This window comes from Lepidochelys kempii, chromosome 8 (assembly GCF_965140285.1).
Source record: "Lepidochelys kempii isolate rLepKem1 chromosome 8, rLepKem1.hap1, whole genome shotgun sequence".
In the NCBI taxonomy this organism is placed as follows: Eukaryota; Metazoa; Chordata; order Testudines; family Cheloniidae; genus Lepidochelys; species Lepidochelys kempii.
Window position 1 is genome coordinate 104,410,321 of NC_136387.1, and position 11,230 is coordinate 104,421,550.

The window sequence follows — 11,230 nt, forward strand, 5'->3', positions numbered from 1 at the left end:
AGTAACTGTTGATAGCACACAAGTACAAAAGTATCCTACTCCACATAAATACAGTTTTATGTTAACACTGCATGGTACAGAGGTGGCAGAACTAGAAAGTCTGGAAGGGGAGGAAAAAGCCTAAGTTAAAGTCTAATATTTTTCTGTCCAGATGTCTCCCTTCACCTGATTTGCTTTGAAGTCAGCGCCATTTGTAAAGAAACGCATAAAGACATCCAGCAGCCTGCAGTTATTTTTGCAATAAAAATATGGAACCGTTTTTGTAGCAATGAAGACAAAAATGAAACAGGCAGAGTCTGTCAATAAGTTACTGTATAATTAAGAAACCACAGTTAAACCTGGGTATGACAAGCAGGGTTCATTTCTCTGTGCATGTGTGTAGGGCCACGGGAAGGAAACCTGAAGTCAAAGGGGTGAGAGTCAAAGGTGATGGGAAAGTAACGTGAATAGCTTTTGGGGGGGGGGGTCTATAATGACTAATAGCAAGAGATGTAAATTAAAAGCCTTCCTTTACATCTCACTTCTTTTAGGGGCTGGTGGGAAGTCCACGAGTTTGGTTTATTTTTCTAATCAGAGGTGCCATAGTTTTGTAGCACTGGGTCCCTCTTACTCCACAGCTCAGAGGTTTCAGAGCAGCAGCCGTGTTAGTCTGTATCCGCAAAAAGAACAGGAGGACTTGGGGCACCTTAGAGACTAACCAATTTATTAGAGCATAAGCTTTCCTGAGCTACAGTGAAGTGAGCTGTAGCTCAGGAAAGCTTATGCTCAAACAAATTTGTTAGTGCCACAAGTCCTCCTTTTCTTTTTGCTCAGAGGTTAGCTCTCCAGTTTTGCCATCACTCTAGTTTACACTACAATAACCCCTTTGAACAAAGTTTAACCTCAGGTACCCACATGCACAAACCGGGCAGCACAATGCATCCCTCTCCCCTTCCTTTTATAGACTCAATGAAGCGATCATCCCACCAACTTCCGCGACAAAAGCTAATGGAAAAGGGACATTTAGCCCAAAACAGCCACAGCTTTTGCAAATCGTCCCCCCGCGCCGCGGGGGATACACAGACCAGTCTCATGCAAATCGGGTTAAACTGAAACGGGAATTAAAACAGCTTTACGAAATCAGATCGGGAAACTCACCGCACACCCGTTACTCTACTTTCTCTATTCCCAACGGGAGTTCAAAATACAACAACTCTCCGCTCTGCATTTCCGTTTCCGGGTTTGAACTTTAACCACACAGTCAGAGTCAGCAGATTTCCCCTTCCACGTGGGGCTGCAGAATGCACATTTGTTACTATATTTCCTCTGCTTCAAAAAAAAGTCCTCAGTGCAGCACAACTTCCACGGCAGCCTTTGGAAGCTTGCTGGGGGTGTTGGATGGAGAAGGTGGCTCCGAAATTGAGAAAGGGGGAGCCCCTAAGTGGCAAAATCCTGCCCGGATTCATTCTCATTTGAAAGGAAGATTCCCATTATTCTGGAGTTAAAATTAAAGTAGCTTTTCTCTTGCCACCGAGGGTTCTGCATGTAGAATTTTGTGACGGAGGATTTTGCATTGAAAGCTATTCTCTCCTGTAAAGGAGGAGTTTGCTTTTTAAAATTTCTTCCTCTGCTGATGGAAAAATTGTCAGTGTTTCCTCCTCCTCACTGTTTAAAATGTCCCTCACTCAGACTGTCACAGTTTGAGACACAACTCTTGGTCCCATCCTCCAAACTCTTTCTCAGCTAAGCAGTTCATTGGAATAAGTGGAGTTACACACCTGACTAAAGGTTGATAGGATCTGCTCCCCTATGACAAACAACCAGGGAAATCATTATTCCATCACAGTAGGGTTAAAAAGAGAATACACACATCACAAGAGAAGCAGCATAGTGGACTGGACTGCTGGTTGGACTTTGGATTATTTAGTTTTAGTTAATTTAATTATGTTGTTTGTTAATCATTTCTATGTAGAGCCTCTTGTCTTTTGCTGTTTCTTTGTCTCTGTCTTACACTTCATAGTGGTACATTTCAACAGCTTGGATTTTCAGATTAATTGAAAAAGTTAAAAATGATCTCAAAAGGGTAACAAACTGCTCCAATCTATTTAAAAGGAGGGCTTTTTAAAAATGAAGATGAACCATAGACTTCCCTAAGGGAGAACATTGTTCAAGCATATATTTTCCAGAAAAGTCTTTGTTTTTTCTCCCAACAACTTGTCCTTCTCTTTTAGGAGATATTTCCCTCCCACCAAAAGTCTCTTACACTATTTAAATCCATAGTTTTTAATATTAGCATTCCACAGAAAACCCAATGTCAGTTTTTTTCACCCTTTTTCATGCTATAATGTTTGCATTAGAAGATGCAACAAGAGGAGGAAGTGTACTGGGACAAGAAAGACAGCTTTTATTCAAACACTAATTCTCAAATATGTGTTTCCTTATTTAAGCAAGTAGGTGTAAATCAAGGTTAACCTGGGTATGTGTATATAGATTAATACTGTGTAGATATGATCCTGCTCCCACTCCATTGGGAGTAGTGAGCTTTAATTACATCTCACTTCTTTTAGGGGCCGGTGGGAAGTCCACGAGTTTGGTTTATTTTTCTAATCAGAGGTGCCATAGTTTTGTAGCACTGGGTCCCTCTTACTCCACAGCTCAGAGGTTTCAGAGCAGCAGCCGTGTTATCAAGTTATCATGTTATTAAAGTTATTAAAACTTTAATTGATTGCAGTGGAAGCAGGATCTGTCCCTGTGAGTGTGGAATATTCCTATGTTTGTTGTACTTGTGTAACTAAATATGGCCATGACTGAGGAAAATCACATTCAGCTGTGACTTTGTACTACAGGTTTCCATTTTTACAACCAACTTAGAAAGCTTGAGAATCTGGGAAGTAAGGTAGAGTTATAATGGAAACACAGACTGATATCTGCAACAGGGACTTTGGTGTAGCAAGTGTTATTGTCTACCAAAATGCCATTCTGCTGCAGTCTTTTTCATCTTTGCTGTTCTCAGTTGGTTCAAACCCAGAAGGATCAGGGATATAGGAAAATCACCTTTGGCCACTCACACAATCACCCTTCTCCATGTTGCATCCTGTCTCTACCAAACAGAGTAAGGGAGCAGAGACTAGAGAGAAAAAAGGAAAGACAACAAGGCGGGGGGGGAGAAGAAAAAAAGGAAAGAGTACAGTGCAAGAAGAGAAGGTAGTGAAAGTTCCTGTTTTTCTTTAAACTATTAACAGTCACTGCCAAGAACATGACAAATTTAAGGCTGTAGAGGCTGCTTAAATAATGTGGCCTTAAGTATGAAAACTGCAACAAATATATAATACCAGCTAGCTCTTATATAGCACTTTCCATCAGAAGATCTCAAAGCACTTGACAAAGGAGGTGAGCATCATTATCCCCATTTTAAAGACAGGGGACTCAGGCATAGGGAGGTGAAGTGAGTTGCCCAAGAAGAAAAGGAGTACTTGTGGCACCTTAGAGACTAACCAATTTATTTGAGCATAAGCTTTCGTGAGTCAAATAAATTGGTTAGTCTCTAAGGTGCCACAAGTACTCCTTTTCTTTTTGCGAATACAGACTAACACGGCTGTTACTCTGAAACCTGATTTGCCCAAGGTTATCCAGCAAGCCAGTGGCCGAGCTGGGACTAGACCCCAGGTCTCCTGAGGCCTAGTCCACTGAACTAAATGCCCAGTAACTAAATAGGAAGTAGACAAGAGAATGGAAGAAAATATATTAAAATTTGTGTCATAAAGGGCTGTAATGATCCATTCAGGCAGACATAACATTTGCCAATTAAAAAGCATACTTGCAGAACAGGGAAAGGAACACAGGACATTCTGATCTAACTTAAAAAATCAAACATCTATCACTTTGAGCTAATGCAGAAAAAAGTACAAATACACAGTATATTATGTGATTTCACAGACTGAATTTCAGAGCTCAATTTCTCAAAATGTTTGCAAAGGTAGTATTACTAGACCTAACTGAGTCTGAGGCCCATCAGTGGTAGCTAAATGCCTATTAGATTGAGAATATGACAACATATAATTTTTTTCATCTTTGTTACCTTAAAATCTCTACAGGTAGGCTGGGAGTTTTCTCTTAGCAGAGGGCCTAGAGCAGGGGTTCTCAAACTGGGGGTCGGGAGGTTATTACATTGGGGGTTGTGAGCTGTCAAACTCCACCCCGACCCCGCTTTGCCTCCAGAATTTATAATGGTGTTAAACATATAAAAGAGTGTTTTTAATTTATAAGGGGAGTCCCACTCAGGGGCTTGCTATGTGAAAGGGGTCACCAGCATAAAAGTTTGAGAACCACTGGCCTAGAGAGTGAATATTGCAGACTGTACAGAGAAGGAAAGAGTGGACAGGAAAAATGCCCAGGAGTCCCAGCAGTAAAAGGAGAGGGAGATGCACCAGGACATAATGGAGCTTCTCCATTAGCAAATGCAGATCTGCAGACTTGTGGACCTCTAGGTTCAACAATCCCGGGCTTGACTGCCATTGCAGTTGGTGGAGTGCTGTAGCATCGTGCCTCCCTGCACCTCCCCTGCCATTCAACGTGGCCTCAGAGCCAGCACACTTATCCCGACCATTCCACACTGGGGGAAAGCATGGATAACCACAGCTTCACATACACTGACCTGCAAGAGCCATGGCTGATGTATGTGTAGCTACAATGGACATCAATGTTCCTGTCCCTTGTTTATTTATTAAGGGTCTGAAAATTTTTGAAGTTAAAAATCTATTTACTATTATGACAGGTTTCAGAGTAGCAGCCGTGTTAGTCTGTATTCACAAAAAGAAAAGGAGGACTTGTGGCACCTTAGAGACTAACCAATTTATTTGAGCATAAGCTTTCGTGAGCTACAGCTCACTTCATCGGATGCATTCATCCGATGAAGTGAGCTGTAGCTCACAAAAGCTTATGCTCAAATAAATTGATTAGTCTCTAAGGTGCCACAAGTACTCCTTTTCTATTTACTATTATGTCCTTCAGATTGTTAGGTGCTGTTTTCATAACTGAATAAAGCTCTTATTTTGAAAGTGATTCATCTTTATTAGTTTACAACACATGGTGTATAATGCCTGCTGGCAGTGAAAATAATGGGCTTGTATGCTCACTACCCAGCGGATCGGTGGCAAACAGTGTAGTCATACATATACACCAAGCAACCCAACACTTCCTTAGCTGCGCTTACAGTGACATACACACAGACGTGCAGCAAGCACCACGGAGTTCCTAACAGGCCCCCAAACTGCAGCACCAGGTTGAGCACAGTACACCACAGCACATTACTGTGGCTCACTGTTAATGTGCTCTTTCAAAGCCTCCCTAAGCCGTACAGCTCTGCATTGAGCTCGTCCGACAGTCCTTGGGTCCAGCTGTTCAAATTCAGCTGATGGCCGCTCTATCTTTACTCTTGAGGCAAGTTCTCCCCCTTTGCTTCACAAATATTGTGCAGTACACAACAGGTAGTTATAACCATTGGAATATTTCTATGAACCATGGGAGCTAGGGGTAGGCAGGATTCCCCAAGCATTTCAACATCACCAAAGATAATCCGCTGGTCAGGAAAGAAGGTCCCTGCTTTTAGCTTTCTGAACAGTCTCGTGTTCTTAAAGATGTGAGCATCATGCACCTTCCTTGACCAGCCGATACTGATGTCAATGAAGCACTGACGGTGATCTTCAAGTGCTTGCATAACCATGGAAAAGCAGCCCTTTCTGTTGCTGTACTGTGCGGAAAGGTGCTCTCATGCCACAGTAGGGATGTGCATGCCATCTATGGCACCACTGCAGTTTGGGAACCCCATAGCTGTCAAGCCATCCACTAAGTCCTGCACATTGCCAAGAGTCAGAGTCCTGCATAGCAAGAGACAACTAACATCCCTGCACACTTGCATGACTACAGCACCAACAGTGAATTTGCCAACTCCAAAATGACTTCCTATTATCTGGTAGCAATATGACATTGCAAGTTTCCACAGTGTGGTTGCCACCACAGGTGCCGACTTTTTAATGTGCCGGGGGGGGGCGTGTTTGACCCCCCGGCTCTGCCCCAGGCCTCGCCCCCACTCCTCCCCTTCCCACCCCTGCCCCGTTCCACCCCCTCCCTGCAGTGCGCCACACCCTCACTTCTCCCACTCCTTCCTGCACGCCACAAAACAGCTGATCGCGGAGGAGAGATGCGGGGAGGAAGGAGGAGGTGCTGATTAGTGGGGCCTGCCAGTAGGCAGCAAACACTGGAGGACAGGAGGGTTGCTGATAGGGGGGCTGCCAGTGGGTACTCAGCACACACCATGTTTTTCCCGTGGGTGCTCCAGCCACGGAGCATCCACGGAGTCGGCGCTTATGGTTGCCACTCACTTCTGCACTGTCAATGCAGCTCTCAGTTTGTTGTCCCTGCATTGGATGGTGAGGCGAGCTCAGCACACGGATCCAAGAATGTGGCCTTGCGCATCTGAAAGTTCTGCAGCAACTGAGCATCATCCCAAACCTGCATTACATGCTATCCCACCAGTCAGTTCTTGCTTCTTGGGACCAGAAATGGTATTCCACCATCTGAAGCTGCTCTGTAAATGCCAACAATCCTGAATTGGTTTGCACTATGTGCCACATCAAAGAAATTGTGTTCTCTGCAGTTCTGCAAATACATCCTGTGCTTGCTATGTTCATGACAATAGTACAGAGCTGTGGAGGCTCCATGATTCTGCGAGAGATGGCAGACAGAAATAAGTCCAGTGTGGGTGTGTGTGGGAAATTGAAAATAGATGTGAAAACTATGGGATAGAAATGATATTATGGGATGGAGAACATTGAATTACGGGAAGTTGAACATTTATGCCCCCACCAAAATGACCCAAAAGACAGTGTGCCGAACAGTGGCAAGTGGCTCACTGAGATACCTACCCATGGTACACTGCACTGTGCATCAATCCAAGCACCCCTGGTGAGAGCACACAGCACCGATGCAAAGAGCCAAGTATGCATGAGCACAAACAATATACAAACTGCGGTGGCTGTATGCCGATTTAACTTGGATCACTAAAAATATGTAGTGCAGACATAGCCCTAGTGTTTGGGCTGCTCCAGCTGTGGCAGCAGGGAGGGACCAGTCTCCCTGCTCCTCTTTTTGGGGGAGGAGGGCTGGCTGGCCCAGTAATGTTATATCTGCAGTGCCAAAGCTTCACTGGGTCCTGGGTTTCTCCAGAGCAACACTCCAGACTGCTCTGGCAGGCTGCCCTGCTGTTAACCTCTTTGGGTTACTCTACGTGGGAATTTGTAAATGTGTTTTAAGGAGTTAGCTAACGTGACTGTAAATTGTAGTGCAGACAAGGAACAAACATTTCTGCTAGCTGGATTTAGCAGTATAATTAAAGCAAGCACTGTAATTGCTGAGGTTTTATCTGTAACATTTTAACTAGGGCTGTCAATTAATCGCAGTTAACTGGCGATTAACTCAAAAAAATTAATGGCGATTAATCACACAGTAGAATACCAATTGAAATTTATTAAATATTTTTGGATGTTTTTCTACATTTTCAATATTGATTTCAATTACAACTCAGAATACAAAGTACACAGCGCTCACTTTATATTATTATTTTTGATTACAAATATATGCACTGTAAAAATGATAAACAAAAGAAATTGTATTTTTCAATTCACCTCATACAAGTACTGAAGTTCAATCTCTTTATCATGAAAGTGTAATTTACAAATGCAGATTTTTTTTTTTTGGTTACATAACTGCACTCAAAAACAAAACAATGTAAAACCCTAGAGCCTACAAGTCCACTCAGTTCTACATCTTATTCTGCCAATCACTAAGGGTATGTCTACACTATGATATTAAGTTGAATATATAGAAGTCAGTTTTGTAGAAAGCGTTTTTATACAATCGATTGTGTGTGTCCCCACACAAATGCTGTAAGTGCATGTAGTCGGCGGAGTGTGTCCACAGTACCGAGGCAACCGTCGACTTCCGGAGCGTTGCACTGTGCGTAGCTATCCCACAGTTCCCACGGTCTCCGCTGCCCATTTGAATTCTGGGTAGAAATCCCAATGCCTGATGGGGCTAAAACATTGTCGCAGGTGGTTCTGGGTACATATTGTCAGGCCCCCCTTCCCTCCCTCCTTCTGTGAAAGCAAGGGCAGACAATTGGGAAACCCAGTTTCTCCGCTTGCTTGCTGTGAGCTATGTACAACCTCATCATCATCTTCCTCGTCCCCAAAACCTGCTTCCGTGTTGCCTCCATCTCCATTGAAGGAGTCAAACAACATGGCTGGGGTAGTGGTGGCTGAACCCCCTAAAATGGCATGCAGCTCATCATAGAAGCGGCATGTTTTGGGCTCTGACCCAGAGTGGCCATTCGCCTCTCTGGTTTTCTGGTAGGCTTATCTCAGCACCTTAAGTTTCATGCGGCACTGCTTCAGGTCCCTGTTATGGCCTCTGTCCTTCATGGCCTGGGAGATTTTGAAAAATGTTTTGGCATTTCGAAAACTGGAACGGAGTTCTGATAGCACGATTCCTCTCCCCATACAGCGATCAGATCCCGTACCTCCCGTTTGGTCCATGCTGGAGCTCTTTTGCGATTCTGGGACTCCATCATGGTCACCTCCGTTGATGAGCTCTGCATGGTCATCTGCAGCTTTCCACGCTGGCCAAACAGGAAATTGAAATTCAAAAGTTTGCGGGCCTTTTCCTGTCTACCTGGCCAGTGCATCTGAGTTGAGAGTGCTGTCCAGAGCAGTCACGATGGAGCACTATGGGATAGCTCCCGGAGGCCAATACCGTCGAATTGCGTCCACAGTACCCCAATTTGACCCAGCAAGGCCGATTTCAGTGCTAATCCCCTTGTCGGGGGTGGAGTAAGGAAATCGATTTTAAGAGCCCTTTAAGTCGGAAAAAGGGCTTCGTCGTGTGGACGGGTGCAGGGTTAAATCGATTTAACGCTGCTAAATTCAACCTCAACTCCTAGTGTAGACCAGGGCCAAGACAAACAAGTTTGTTTACATTGACGGGACATACTGCTGCCTGCTTTTTATTTACGTCACCTGAAAGCGAGAACAGACATTCGCATGGCACTTTTGTAGCCAGGCGTTGCAAGGTATTTACATGCCAGATACGCTAAATATTCGTATGCCCCTTCCATGCTTCAGCCAGCATTCCAGAGAACATGCTTCCATGCTGATGATGCTCATTACAAAAATAATGCATCAATTAAATTTGTGACTGTACTCCTTGGGGGAAGAATTGTATGTCTCCTGCTCTGTTTTACCTGCATCCTGCACATATTTCATGTTATAGCAGTCTTAGATGATGACCCAGCACATGTTCGTTTTAAGAACATTTTCACAACAGATTTGACAAAATGCAAAGAAGGTACCAACGTGAGATTGTTAAAGATAGCTACAGCACTCGACCCAAGGTTTAAGAATCTGAAGTGCCTGCCAAAAATCTGAGAGGGATGAGGTGTAGAGCATGCTTTCAGAAGTCTTAAAAGAGCAACACTCTGATGCGGAAACTACAGAACCCGAACCACCAAAAAAGAAAATCAGCCTTCTGCTGGTGGCATCTGACTGAGATGATAAAAATGAACATGCGTCGGTCCGCACTGCTTTGGATCATTACCGAGCAGAACCCGTCATCAGCACGGATGCACATCCTCTGGAATGGTGGTTGAAGCATGAAGGGACATATGAATCTTTAGTGCATCTGGCACATAAATATCTTGTGATGCTGTCTACAGCAGCGCTATGCAAATGCCTCTTCTCACTTTCAGGTCACATTGTAATAAGAAGCAGGCAGCACTGTCTCCTGCAAATGTAAACAACCTTGTTTGTCTGAGTGATTGGCTGACCAAGAAGTAGGGCTGAGTGGACTAGTAGGCTCTAAAATTTTACATTGTTTTATTTTTGAATGCAGGTTTTTTTACATAGTTCTACACTTGTAAGTTCAACTTTCATGATAGAGATTGCACCCCAGTACTTGTATGAGGGGAATTGAAAAATACAATGTTTTTGTTTTTTTACAGTGCAAATATTTGTAATAAAAAATAAATATAAAGTGAGCACTGTACACTTTGTATTCTGTGTTGTAATTGAAATTAATATATTTTAAAATGTAATAAACATCCAAAAATATTTAAAATAAATGGTATTCTATTGTTGAACAGCACAACTAATCATGCAATTATTTTTTTAATTGCACAATTAATTGCGATTAATTTTTTTAATCGCTTGATAGCCCTAATTTTAACATTAAACTCAGTTGTGTGCCTAAACCAAACAGAACATCAGTTTGATATATTCTTGGATCCAACATTTCAGAATACTTGTAGACGTTTACACAGGCCATTTAGTCCTGGAAATTCCTCTGCATGTCCCTCAGAATAGCTGCTTCACAGGCCTGATGCAACGTCCATTGAACTCTGTGACAATATTTCCACTGAATCCAATGAACTTTGGATCAAACCCCATCCAAGGGAAGATTTAACTTTGTTCAGCAGAGGGCTGCTCTGTGTCCCTGTCAGAGCTCGGAGATCACCTTTAATTTGGGGTAGTGACAAAACTGAAAACAAAATGCTTCCACTGATGATATTGTACCAGTGAGAACAGAGGCAAGAAATATTAGGTGGAAAAGGCTAGCAGATACAGCTAGTGGGACTGCTTGTATTAATATAGTGAGAATGATTTATTTGGTTATATATATATATATATATATATATATATGTATGTTTATAACATATTTTATATACTAGAATTCCAATATAGGCCCAATTCTGTTTTTAAATGGCAAAACTTCTACAGACCTCACTGGTACAGTTAAACCCCATAAACCTTACTTTCCCCCAAAGTCTAAAATGTTTCCTCCTCACCTCCCATGTCACAAGTGGTAAAGTACTGCTAGCTAACTAGACTATAAATTCAAGTTAAACAGTTTTTAATGATCTCTTTCTCTTGCAATGGAAGCTCAAAATGGCTTTCTAAGGACCCTTTGAAACCACCTTCCCGTAAATTGATCAAACGTTTATTACTATCACACTGCACATTTCTAAAGCACATACCACTGTAGTATCTAGACTGAAATCGCCACTTCTTCAAATTCATTCAGTTTGCAACACCAGGGATACTAAGGCTGCCTCCGTCTCTACATAACCTCGTGCACGTCTTCCCTTAGTGAAACACCCAGGGAGCGGTGTAAATCTGCACAGTCATGCTGGCGCTGCAGCCAT

General features: G+C 42.9%; 1 protein-coding gene across 2 annotated transcripts in view; it reads right to left on the bottom strand.

Annotated features, from left to right (window-relative positions):
- AKR1A1 (aldo-keto reductase family 1 member A1) overlaps positions 1-11,229 on the bottom strand; it is a 44,024-nt gene extending 32,795 nt beyond the window's left edge. Inside the window, exon 1 of one of the 2 annotated variants that reach the window (XM_073357880.2) lies at positions 11,063-11,229. The gene's annotated coding sequence lies outside the window, so the exon portion shown is untranslated. Of the gene's footprint in view, positions 1-1,137; positions 1,812-11,062 lie in introns of those variants that run through there. The other variant, XM_073357879.2, reaches the window with a different exon arrangement.
- Between the last annotated feature and the right edge of the window lies 1 nt (position 11,230).